The sequence below is a fragment of the Rhea pennata genome, chromosome 25, assembly GCF_028389875.1.
Source record: "Rhea pennata isolate bPtePen1 chromosome 25, bPtePen1.pri, whole genome shotgun sequence".
NCBI classification, from domain to species: domain Eukaryota; kingdom Metazoa; phylum Chordata; class Aves; order Rheiformes; family Rheidae; genus Rhea; species Rhea pennata.
In genome coordinates this window covers 1,905,718-1,918,014 of record NC_084687.1, presented here as the reverse complement: position 1 = coordinate 1,918,014, position 12,297 = coordinate 1,905,718, and positions in this window count along the sequence as shown.

Genomic DNA, 12,297 nt, shown 5'->3' with positions numbered 1-12,297 from the left:
GGAATGACTGGTGATGGGGCAGCACAGAGGCTGCACGGCAGGAGTGAGAAGCATCGCTGTCCCCGAGCTAGCATTGCACCTTCTGCCAAGCCATCTGGCCATCTCAGCACCTTCCTCAGTGAGGAACTGGCCTAAATGCACCATTTGGATAACTCCATCTTGCAGCTAGGCAGGATGTTTCCTGAGAGAGAAGAGAAAGATGTGCCTGGAAAGGCAAGACTTGGAGAAGGGGCTGCCTTTCCTGCCTTCCATTCCTGCTGCTTTTCTGCCTGCAGATGATGGGCCATAGCACGTTCAGTGGTGACTACAGGGCACTTCTGAGGTCTGGTGCTGCCCCGTGCTGTTGGTGGAAGGAAGTGACTCCACAGCTGGCTTTGCCATCCGGATGTGAAACACAAGCACAAACTGCACGGCTCCAAGGAAATCATATTTCGAACAAGCTCCAACCTGTTTTCAGCCAGCCCTGAAGCACTGAACCAGGAAGAAACCACTCTCCTGCTCCTCAGGGGTTTTCCCAAGTATCTGAGTTGCTCTGCCATCGCTGCTGGCTATATCACCCTCTCCAGCTTCAGGCAAACAGCTGGAGACAAGAGAGGCTGGAAAACTAATAAGAAACGCAGCATCTCAAGGCTCCCCACACTGCATCAGCTGAAGGAGCTGGGCTGGTTTAGTTTGTCCAAGAGGAGGCCAGAAGAGATGCAATAGCGTCCTGCAACTGCTAATGTGCAATTGCAAAAATGTTAGAGCCAAACACTTCTGAGGAGCAACAGACAATATACCAAGGGGCAACAGTCACAAATTGCAGCAAATTAGCTGAACATATTCCATTAGGGTTCATATCTCTGGTGAAATATTCATGATTTCATATTTTACATTCACTTGGTAATCCTATTCCCTGGCAGCTGCTTAAAAATGTACTGCCTCTGCTAACTTCCTTCTCCACCGCCTCTAATGCTTCCCATTCTTGCTGAGAAGCTGGGGCACCACATAAATCTGAGCCATAAAAAATTCTGTGGGAAAATGCCAATCAATTTATTATTTTCCTCTTTCCAGTCAGGAATAACAAATATTTCCAAAACAAATACCATTTTTTTTCAGTGGTGTATCTAGTCTTTTTACTCTGAATTGAAATGTCCAAACCATCTGAGATTTTTGCTTCAACCTCTTCATGCCCCTGTGAAAATCACTTTAAACCCTAAAAATTTCTGCTGAAAAAAAAAAAGGAAAAATCTGGTATCAAATGGTTCTCTTCCCAGGCTTGCATGGAGCCTGTACTGAACAAATCTCAGAGTGTCATAAATTCACCACCAATCCATAGCATTGTCTTCTTGTCCCTGTCCCTTCCTCAGCTTCTTCACCATAATTGTGTCCTGAAGAACTGTAGGTAGTTTGGAGGAAAATAGGACTGTAGGTAGTTTGGAGGAAAATGCCATTTGGGGAAATAGCCCAGGAGGAATCATCTTTCATAGTGCCTGCCGGATCCCAATGCTCAACACTGAATAGCCCCAAGAAGTATGTTTTTTGTCAAAAAGCATGTCAGTCAGATGTAACCAGAGCCACCAATTCCATACCTTTTCAGAGTTTTGTTTTTGATGATACAGCACTCAGAGGACATGCAGGGAAGACAGCTCCTCTTGGCTGACGCTAACATATTGAGGGTGTTGGGTCTTGGCCACCTTCTCCTAATTTATTCCAGGCAAGGCAGAAAAGCATTTGGCTTTCCAGGGGAGAGCAAGGGTTGAACAAAGCCTCTCACCACCTCCCTCTGCCCCATGGGGGAAACATCTAGGGTCCCTAGAAGGTGAGACCCATACTGGACCTCAGGGCAGCCACCTCTGCGAATGTCAGTCAACTTTTAGGGGTAGATTTTCCTAAACGGATTTCCCAGAGGGCAGCTGGGGCTCAGCTTTTCTGGTAAGATATGTCTTGTGATATTGTGTCCTTGCAAGGTTTTACTCGGGGACTTAGGGACTCCAGCTGGATCTGGAACACCTGAGAGGGATTTCGTCTGTCTGATAGGAGCAACAGGATTTGGACATATTAATTCTGAGCTATGCTTGTATGCCTCCGGTCATGCTTAAAAATCTTCAGAAACTATAAAATCACAGAAATTTAGAAGAACTAATCCCTAATGTAGTCAATCCTGACAACCTCTCCCATCCTAGGTGGCTGGGGACATACAATAAACATGCAAACATGATGTCACACACTCTGCTTATAGACCCACACCACACATCCCCGGTCCTGCTCTCAGGGGAAAAGCACAGGAGCAATAGTGAGGAGTCAGACACCAGTCAGGACACAAGGGCAAACACTTCCCAAGATAGTCCTATTTACTAGTTTTTAGGAACTGCACAGAAAATCAACCAAATCCCAGTTCCAAAGCTAGGCTAGTGTTTTAGAAAGTCTTCAGAAATTTCTCTTCATTGCAGTCTCACCAATCCTTTCTCCAAAAGTGGAGAAAATGGTGACAGCCAGCAAATTTCATGGGGGATCCTCTGCCAGGCCTAAAAGCTAGCTCTCTGTCTTACTCTCTGAAGAAGGAGGAGAAATCAGGAAAAAATCATAAGCCAAGGGCATCTCTCTGCAATGTCTCAACATGCAAATACTCTTGGCCTCACACTAGCATCTGTGTCACCTGCTTCACAAGAGCATGCTTGGAGCTAACCCAACACCCCTTAATGCACCTAGGAGTCACACATGGGGGGACACTCTGGGCCTGGGGCAGTTTCTTACCTCTGGGACCAGCAGGAGGGGAGGTGATGCCTCACGTCTGGAGAGCTGCGCACTGCCGGGGCTTGGTGAAGGAGGGAGAGTATTAAATCACAGCCTGCCTGCAAGTGGTCAGTAAAAATAGCCCAAGCGCATACCCCCTACTCTGCATGCATGCTTACTGCAAGCATGAGCACCCCCCCAACACTTTGCATACACCTGGGGCACTACCTCAAACATGGAGTGATAAGTGCACGTTGCTCACTTGCATTTTGCACCCGTGTGCGATGTTAGCTCTGGATACATCCACAAGAGCCTCACGTGTGTTGGTGAATTCCTGTCCCACACTGTGTGCAAATGAATTACCCCAGCTTTGCTGGTGTTTACTGCTTGATGTACTCACTAGTCACATGTATGTTGCATGTGTGTGCACACAGGTGTCAGGCTGACCATGGTGCCAATCCACTAGCAAGGCAGTGTCTGTGAAGAATGGGTGGATTCTTCCCGGTACATCTGCTGTGCTCTTCTCCCATGCAAGCGTGCATATATTAATACTGAAAAGACCCTGAGCCTGCAAGGAGGCAGAAGTGATGAGCTAAAGCACTGTTACAATTCTTTTTTCCAGAAAATATCCCAAGAGCGGTGGAGGGGGATATTCAAAGCTGCTCAACCCCTGACACAGTGATGACACCCATGCACAATGATGCAGATGTGCTGTGCAGTGCTGCATGAAAGACAAAATTTGAATAGACTGATGTCCCCCACAGGACTACTGACCAAGAGGCCTCACTGTTGCTGCAAGAACAGAAGGGCAGAATCTGTCCAGGGCCAGGACAGGGCACATTGATGAGGCTGGAAAAGCTGAGCATGGGGAAGCAAATGGAGCCAAGATACAGGTGGGGCTGACCTCTGGCTGGAGGGTTTGTCAGGACTGAGAATGGGGCAGCCCCCTCTTTGGGGAGCAAGACTAACAGGATTGGCTCAGCCCAGCATCATGGGCTGCAATAAGCTCCCTACTATCTTTCAGCAACTCAAGCCCTGATATTTTCCCATGAAATCACTGAAACAGAAATGCTGCTATCTCACCACTCTGTCCTCTGCAAAGCCCCTTGCCTCTGTATCCCCCATGAAGGGAGGCTTTGAGCATGAGAGGACTGCTGGGATAGTGGGGGCAGGCAACACCTGTTCCCTGGGATATTTTTAGGGGCAAGTTTAGGCACAAACAATTCCCAACGTGCAGCCCTGCAGGAACAATGCTTGGTATTTTAATTCCTGTGACTGTTATGGTCATGGAGGGATCCACAGTCACAAGCCCATTGTGGAAAGCAAAGACAACCCCCATGTTCCACTGAGCACAGGATGCATGGCCGCCTTCCCATCTACCTGGCCAAGCACCCACTCTCCCTCGCTTCTTGGGCCACTTGGTAACTGCTCTGGGCTCCTTCTTACTGCCTGGATGTTGAGTGGAGCAGCTGTGCCCTGGGGGTTGACAACACAGCAGCCCCCAAGCTGGTGTGATTTCAGCAGCCTGGAGCCAAGTTTCTCCCCATCCTTTTCTGAAGCCAGTGACAGCGCCAGTGACAATGGTAGTGGCAGTGGCAGTCCCATCCTTTTTTGACCTGCCCTGAGTAAGTGTCTATAAGTGCAGGAGAAACCCCACTGAGCCCTGCCCTCCTGGGGGACCCCTTCAAGGGCATTTCTCTTTCCCTGTCTCCAAGCACCTCTCACTCAAAGCCACGGGATGAGCCAGCGCAGCAAATCTACTTCCCAGCTGGTGTGCATGGCTGACAAGGAGCAGGTTTTATACCAGCCCTGTTAGACCTTTATAAGGCAAAAGGCCTAGCAGGGACATGCCTCCAGCATCTGGCTGATATCAGATGCTGCCACTTTCCTCCCATCTGCCTTGGGATTGTTTTCAGCGCACAGAGGAGCCAAAATTAGCCAGTGACAAAGGCAAGCTGCATTCCCCACAGCAGTGCCCTCCCTGTCTCTCACCAGACGGGATCCAGTCAGCTCCCACTACCCAAAGGACGGGAGCTGCTTTGGATGCCATTTGCTCCAGTCTCAGATTTCCTCCTCTGCTGGGTCCCTGTGAAAGGAGTAACAAAGCCCCTGCTTTGTAGCAAGGGATGGGGTGACAACAGCACCCCTTGTTTTGAGGCTTTGGGCATTGATTTCAAAGCCCAAGTACTGTCAAGTGAGGTCAGTGGCAGGGAAGGGAAGGCAGGAGCCCAGACTTTCCTTATCTCTCCTCTCCATCTGATGTGATGAAGATATTTTTGGGTCTCCATCCCTCGTTCACAAACAGGGATGGGAATGGAAAAGGTTCACAAACAGGGCTTCTGCATCCCTGCACAATCCCATACTCTCCCCTGGTTGGGCACAGGGCTATCTGAGCCAGATGGGCTTTGAGATCCATCCAAGCCTTCCATTTCCCTAAGACTGCAGCTACATCTGGATAGAACTGCTTCTTCAAAGGAAAATAACATCCCCCCTTCCCTTGACATCCACTGATTCAAATGAGAGGTTCCCATAGGGTGCTACATAGAGGATGGATGCTAATAGCAAATTCCCCTAGAGGTGTATAGGGCAGCCACAGTCACCTGGGACCTAAGTCCACAGGGACAAACAGTTTGTCCCTAGAAGTCCCAGCCACACATCCAGGTTATTTTGCAGGTGACCAAGGAACCTGTGTTTGGTCTCATGTCTGTAAGCAACTTGCATGTGAAACTCACTCCTTCCATTTTAGATGGATGTCAGCTGTTTCTTTCTCCCTCTGAACAGCCCCAGGATTTCGCTGTGCCAGCATCCTGCTCAGCAGAAGATGTCTACAGGGCTGAGCCTACAGAGTGTTCATTCTTCCTCATGTTTTGGCATTGGCTACCACGACTGCTCTTCAGCTTGGGGTAACCAGTTTTGGGGCTGTAATGATCTCTGGCTCCTTGAGATGTTGGACACCCAAATTCGAAGCACTCTGACCCATTATCAGCTGTTTGGCCACTGCAGTTGAAGCCTTTGTTACCTGAAGCAGACTTGCAGCTTGATTGAGGGATCCTTTTTCCCCCTCAAAACCCCCAAACCAGCCCACCCATCGCGTCCTTGCCCTCTTCCAAGCGCTGTACTTGTTTCATCAATGTCAGTGACATTTACAAAGGTAATGGGCTTCCCAGGGTATCTGGGACAGACTTAGAAACAACAGCTGAGCTTTTGTTATCCTTCAGGACAGCACGTGTCCATCTCCACCCCTCAGCTGCCATGCTCAGAGCCAGCCTAAAATGCTAGGGCAGACTGCAGGTACCAGCTGCCGCAGGCTTCTCACAGGACTGCAAAGGAGAAGGTCCCACAAGCTTGCTGTGTAGAGGGAGCACAGTTTCCCTCTGTGGAATTGCTCAGGGATTCAGGGACATTTAAGCCACAGAATCATCTCTGACAATCAAGGTCATTGCAGGATCAGAGAGGAGAAAGGAGAACTGCAGTTTCATGTTAGAATAAAATTGTAAAAATCCATGTGATTTGTCCAGATACAAAGGTCCACCACTGGACCTTGTTCTGCAGATCATCTAGCGGCTCTCGCACCTCCTGAGCTGCCAGAAGGGACCCAGTAAGTCCCAGTTGCTCTGGTTATTCATGACGCTAGAGTGTGACAGCCATACAGGGTTACTCTCCGATGGGGCTGATTTCAAGGCAATGCTTTTTGTAGTCCTGTAAAGGATACCCTCAGCCTGCTTGGTCTGTGGGTCTTTCCAATTTCAGGTGACACCACGAAGCATTGAAGCAGAGCAGGCCATAGGGATGGCCATGGAAATGAAAAGCTACTAGTACCTGCTGCCTGGGGCATGTCTCTCCAGCAAACATGGCCACTCCTATAACTAGGAAGCCGTGTCTTCTCCAGCCACAGCTTCTTGTCATGGGCCTGCTCTATCATGTGGCCCAGCATGACGAAGGCCCTACCTGACTGGAAAAACATTGTTCACAGTGTGCACAAACCTCTGTGGAACAGCCCAAGCCCGTGATTAGCCTCTTTAGGTATGGGCAACCTTGCACATGAAACTCCCTCTTCCCATTTTGCATGGATACAGGCAGTGAATCCATGTGGAAGCAGCCATAGGATTGGATCAAAGGTCCAGATGATTTTTGTAAAATAGGAAAAACATCCTCTAGCTTCCAAGCCATGGCTTGGCCCTTGGCAATATTGTCGTCAAGAGCCTTGGACACTACTCCATGTCCTGATACTGCTTACATGTGGAGAAGGATCATGTCAGCCTTTTAGAAAAAGCCAGTACTAAAAACCAAACCTGGAGAGGTTGGTTTCCCCAGCATGGTCTCAAGCAGTAGGCCAGTAACCACCTGGGGAACCACCTCGGGAAACCCAGGGCAATGCTTCCTTCTCTCCCCTATGCAGCACATGTCTCATTAGAGATCAGTACAGATTCCCAGTCAGTCCGTGCTCAGCTCAAAGGGAGAGAAACTATCCCTCCATTTGTACGAAGAGATGTCATCCTTCTGGCATTATTGAGGGACTTTTTTTTTTTTTTTTTTTTCCTCACCTTGATTTTTTGGGAAGACTTGAAATGTTTGCAGAAGTTACCAAAACTAACAAAGGAATTTTCAAAGCTAACTGGTCCTTTAACAACAGCAAATGTGCTGTGTCTCATTTGATTCACATAGAAAAAACTTTAGTAAATAAGGGAGAATTATCTACGTTGAGACAATGAAGAGATATTATTAAAACGGAGTTGAGCCACCCACTGAAGACCGTAAGGTTTCCATTTTTTTGCCAAGAGATGTAAAATCAGGAGGAAAACTGAAAACTTGCCCCCATCAATCTTGTCAACTCTTACGAACAAAAGGAAGAATATTCACTGTTGTTTTAAGGGGTTGACATGGTTCAGTTGTGATGTCAGTTTAAATATCCTAAAAAACTGTTCCAGTTTTCATTCAAAGATAAAGTACGTCACACACACACACACACACACACACACACACACACACACAAAATTAGTCTCACTAATTCCAAAATTTGTGGTAAGGGGGCATGTCTCAGACACTTTTTAGTATTACCAGGGTATTTTCCAGGCCTTCCTATCTGTCTCCGAGACACTCAGTACATCTCAACATCCCTTTTTCTTGCAAGGCTGATATAAGCCTGGTGACTGCTGCTTGGGGACACTGGATGACAGGCTGTGTGCTGGCGTTTATTCAGCTCTGTTGCTGCCCTCTGCAGCTCCAGCAATGCCTGACTGCTATTTTTGTTGCTTCTTGCAGTGCCAGACTGGGATGTGAACTCTGTCCCTTGCCTCCCATGGGCTCAGGCAAATGGATGCTCACGGTGTAGTGTTCAACACTTACTGTCTTCTCTCATCTCCCTGAGACACCATCTCTAGGATACAAAATCAGGACATTTAAGAAGGGGAATTTCCCAAACAGTCCTTATTCAGTGCCTGTACCCCATGCAGTATCCCTAGGTGTATATTATGGGTAACAGCATTTCTTCCTTCATGCAAAGTCAGAAGGAATTTATCCAAAATGACCAGACCAGTCACAGTGATCGTATGGATAGTTTGCTTCCCTGAAGTGTGAATGGGCAGATGTAGCCGTAGAGGTAGGGCATGGGAAAGCTCCCTAGTCCAGTGCTTTTTGAAATAGGTTTCAGATTCCAAAATGAAATTTAATGATTTAGGAATCATAATTAAGGATGCTCAACAATGAAATAACTTGGGGAGCAAGGAAGCCAGGCACTTGACCCAAAGAAAAAAAAGGAAAAGCAGGGAAGATTTTGTGTATGCTATAATGGTGATATTTTTCATCCTATCTCAGATGTAAACACCCACAAACTACACAAATGTTCCTAGGAGAAGTGAGGCACTGCCAGTCTCCCCTTGGGGCATGCGATGGCGGAGGAGGTATGCCTGGTTTTGCCTGCCAAAAAGCATTGGCAGCACCATGCTCTACAAAGCTCCATCATGCTGATGCATTCCTGCTGCCTCTGATGGCTGCCAGGAGGCTTTTGCCAGCCCAGGTCCTTCCAAATTGACCCCAGTGCTGCTCAGCATTGACATCTGAGGAGCACGGCATGGACTTCCAACCCTTGCCCACCACCCCTTGAGCCTGGTGGCTCAGCCAGATTTTCACTCACCTCCCTAGCTCCGCTCTGCCTTGATTTCATTACCTAGCTGCTGCAAGAGCCTGGGCAAACACATCTGAGCTCTTACCTCCTCCATTGGACCAGTTATCTCATCCTGAATTCAATTGATTGTCCCCCTACTCCCAGAAATCCTTCCTGGAAAGCCAGAACTGGACCCTCCCCCTACCACTTCCCCACCAAACGATCTCACACTTGGTTGCTGCGCAGAAGGTACAGCCTTGGGTACCCACAGAGTGCCTGGCAGCTGCAGGGGCTCTCATGCCAGCTGGGTGGACATTGCAGGCTTGGAGTAGCCCCCGGGCTGCACGGAGGAGCTCTGGAATCTGGGCATCCTCCAAGCTGCACAGGGAGGGTCTACAGAGCTAGGGCACCTCAGGGCTGGGAGCAGCTGAGCAGGCTTTTCAGGCTTCTACTTTTGATGTCAGGCAGCTCCAGGGCACCCAGCTCCCTTTTGGGGCCCAGTGGTTGTCCACAGCTCTGCCTGGTATCCCTCACCATCCTGAAGCATGGGATGGCGAGAAGACAGCTCCTTCTTGCAGCTGCTGGTGCCTGCGTGCCATGGGGGGCTGTGAGGCCAGGCTGCAAGCCACCCAGCTTCTGACATACTGCTGTGCCTCATTTTCTCCACTTCTGGGGCAGTGCCCCTGAGCACTCACCTCATGCCATTGTGGCCAAGAAGATGGTGGGGTCCAATGCGAAGCCTGCTGTGCAGCTGCTCTCACGCTCTTGCCACTGGCATTGCCCATGGACAACACTCAGTTGGGGGGCAAGGAGGGTGGCTGTGCTCTGCCCTGTTCCTGTTGTTAGCTGAGAGTAGCAAATTTCCTGGTGAGATCCCAGTACCTACTGTAGGTGCATACAGTGGCAGGCGCCTGTGTGGGAGCCCCTTCTCTGCAACATCCAAGCCCCAGGATGCCATGCACGGAGGACTCTGCAGGAAGGGCTAACAGGCCACGCTCCCCACCACAGAAAACGTGTATGATCAGGAGCAAGAGTTTATCAGTATTTTCCCCCGGTGGGTCTCTAGGGAGCTGCCTTGTCTTTAAAGAATCTTTGTTTCCTCGTTGGTCTCCCCCCAAGACCTTTGAGGGGACCAAGAGAGATAAAGATGTGAGGATTAGAGAAGTTTTCCGTGTGTCCTTGCTCTGCTTTTGGGGTTGGCTGGAAGCCTCCTGCAAGCTCCCTTTCTCCTCTGTTTCTGTGCAGTCAGCTGAAAACCTTTTCTCAGTGCTTGGGCTACTGTGGTGCTTCAAAGACCCTTTTACACCCACACAAGGACCAGTGCTTGCTTTTTCCTACAAACCAGGGATCTCTCTGAGCCCCTGCCTCCAGCTTTCCAGACGTTTACCCAGCTTTCAGGCAGCCAGCTTCCCCTGACCATGCTGAGCCCGATCTGGGTCAGAAATGGACACAGAGACCCCAGCTCCGCAGTTCCTGGGTGATGGAGACTATGTCAGCTGCTGGGCCCCATCTGGCTGAGTATCTTGGTTGGTTGCTTGTTTTTCAGTCTCTGCATGACCTTTTCCTCTGGACTGCTACATGAAAACTTCACCTGTCCCAGCCTGAGAGTAAAATGATCCCATCTCCCACCCACTCCCACAGCATGCTGGTTTGCTAAGCTCTCACCTCTCAGGCCCCCTGCTGCCAGATTTAGCCTGTGAATCCACTCTTGGAAGGCATTTGCCTTCACATAGCCAAATCAGGCGGATTTGAGTCTCTGCTCAGAAGCAACTCTGAAATCAGGGTTGGGTATGGGATATGGGTGGGGACACTGGCTGTGTGTTGGCTGTGCAAGCTGATGAGCAGCTCAGGATGGGAATGGAAAGGGGCTACAGCTTGGCCTTCCCCATGCCTAGACTTAAAACTCTGACGTAGCTATTTTCCTTGCTCCTTTTGTGTTTTTACCTCCATTAATCTTCTAAATTTCCTCTCAGCTCCCAGCTATCATGGCCTCCACTGCTACCTCATTCATCATTTGGGGGTGGATGTCCACAGGCAAGGCAAACACATACGCACACCCACTTTGCTCTCCAGGTCCTTCTATTGCTTGAGCACTGGGAAAACAAAAATATCTCTTTGCAGGGAGTGAGAGAGCAGGAAAGCCAAAATCTAGGTGACTAGGCTGACCAAAACTGGCACAAAATTCAGAAGACTTCAGAAAACCTCATGCTGGGTGCTGCTTCTTCACTGTGTGGGCTCAGCACTTGGAGGGGCGCCTTTCTCAGCTCTCATTCAGCCTGGAGGCTGTTAAGATTTTCAACATGTCTCCCACAGATGTGGGAATGACAGGGGATATGGCCTCCCTGCCCCAAGGTGACCATGAGCAGCCACAGAGCTCCCCGCGCTGGAGGTTCGGCTCAGACAGACCCTGATCTGGCTGATACACTAAAGTGAGGAGGAACCGGGACACCCTAACTTCCAAATGAGCCTGAATGACCTTGAGCCTCAGGTGGGACCAGAAAGGAGTGGCACCAGGTTCAGAGCTGCTGGTATCTAGCACCTTTTTGCAACCCATTGTGTTTCACTACATCTGTCCCCAGTAAGGACCAGGGACGATGCACAGCTCAGGCCTTGTGCAGGATTTGGATCTGGCTTCCAGTTTAAGCCCATCTGCAATTGAATGAGGGAGGCTGCAATCAGATGGGGGAGGATGAGCCCCCCCAATTCAGACCCTGTCAGCTCATCTCCCCACACTATCTGATGGTCTTCTCAGCAAACAAGCCAATGTGCTCTCACTACAGAGGGTCAGGCAGTCCTTCTTGAACAGAAAAACGTCAAGCAAACTGCTTATTCCTGATCTTGGCTGCTCAGAAAGAGCCAGCGTGCGTCTGGCCCTGTCATGTGGTGAGTGGGCTTGGGCCACGTCAGGGGACAGTGCCGCCATCCTTCCCCAAAAGCCACACCACAGCTGGCCTTGGCACAGGGTTTCAGAGCAACTTAAGCTGGGGCAGGACCCCTATAGGCTCTAAGCATGCTGTGGAGCCCGGGGGGGAGCCCATGGGGATGGTGTGCCACAATCTCAAATTCCCACGCAGCTGGGCAATCTCCAAGCTGACCTGCAGTGCCTCCAGTAGCCAGACTTCAGCTGAGGCTCCAGCTTGTGGAGCCCAGTGGCTTGAGGCACTTGAGTCTGCACTCCCAGACAAGGTAGAGTCCCAGCAGGAGCTTCCCCTTCCCATTCCTGCTGTTGATGCCTGCAAAGCTAAGCAGCTTTGCTCCCAGGTTACCAGCACAGGAGCCACTGTGGGAACACCTGGGAACACAGGCTGAGCAAGAGGAGTGACCAGAGAGGCTCAGGATGGGAGCATGGGGCTTCAGACCTCAGCTGTGGGATACTGACAGATTTAAGGGGATACCAAAGAAAGGGTTTCCAGAGGCTGAAGCTCTGTGCAGGGTGCCTGCTCTCCTCTACCACCCCACAGAACAAAGCAGTAACAGAA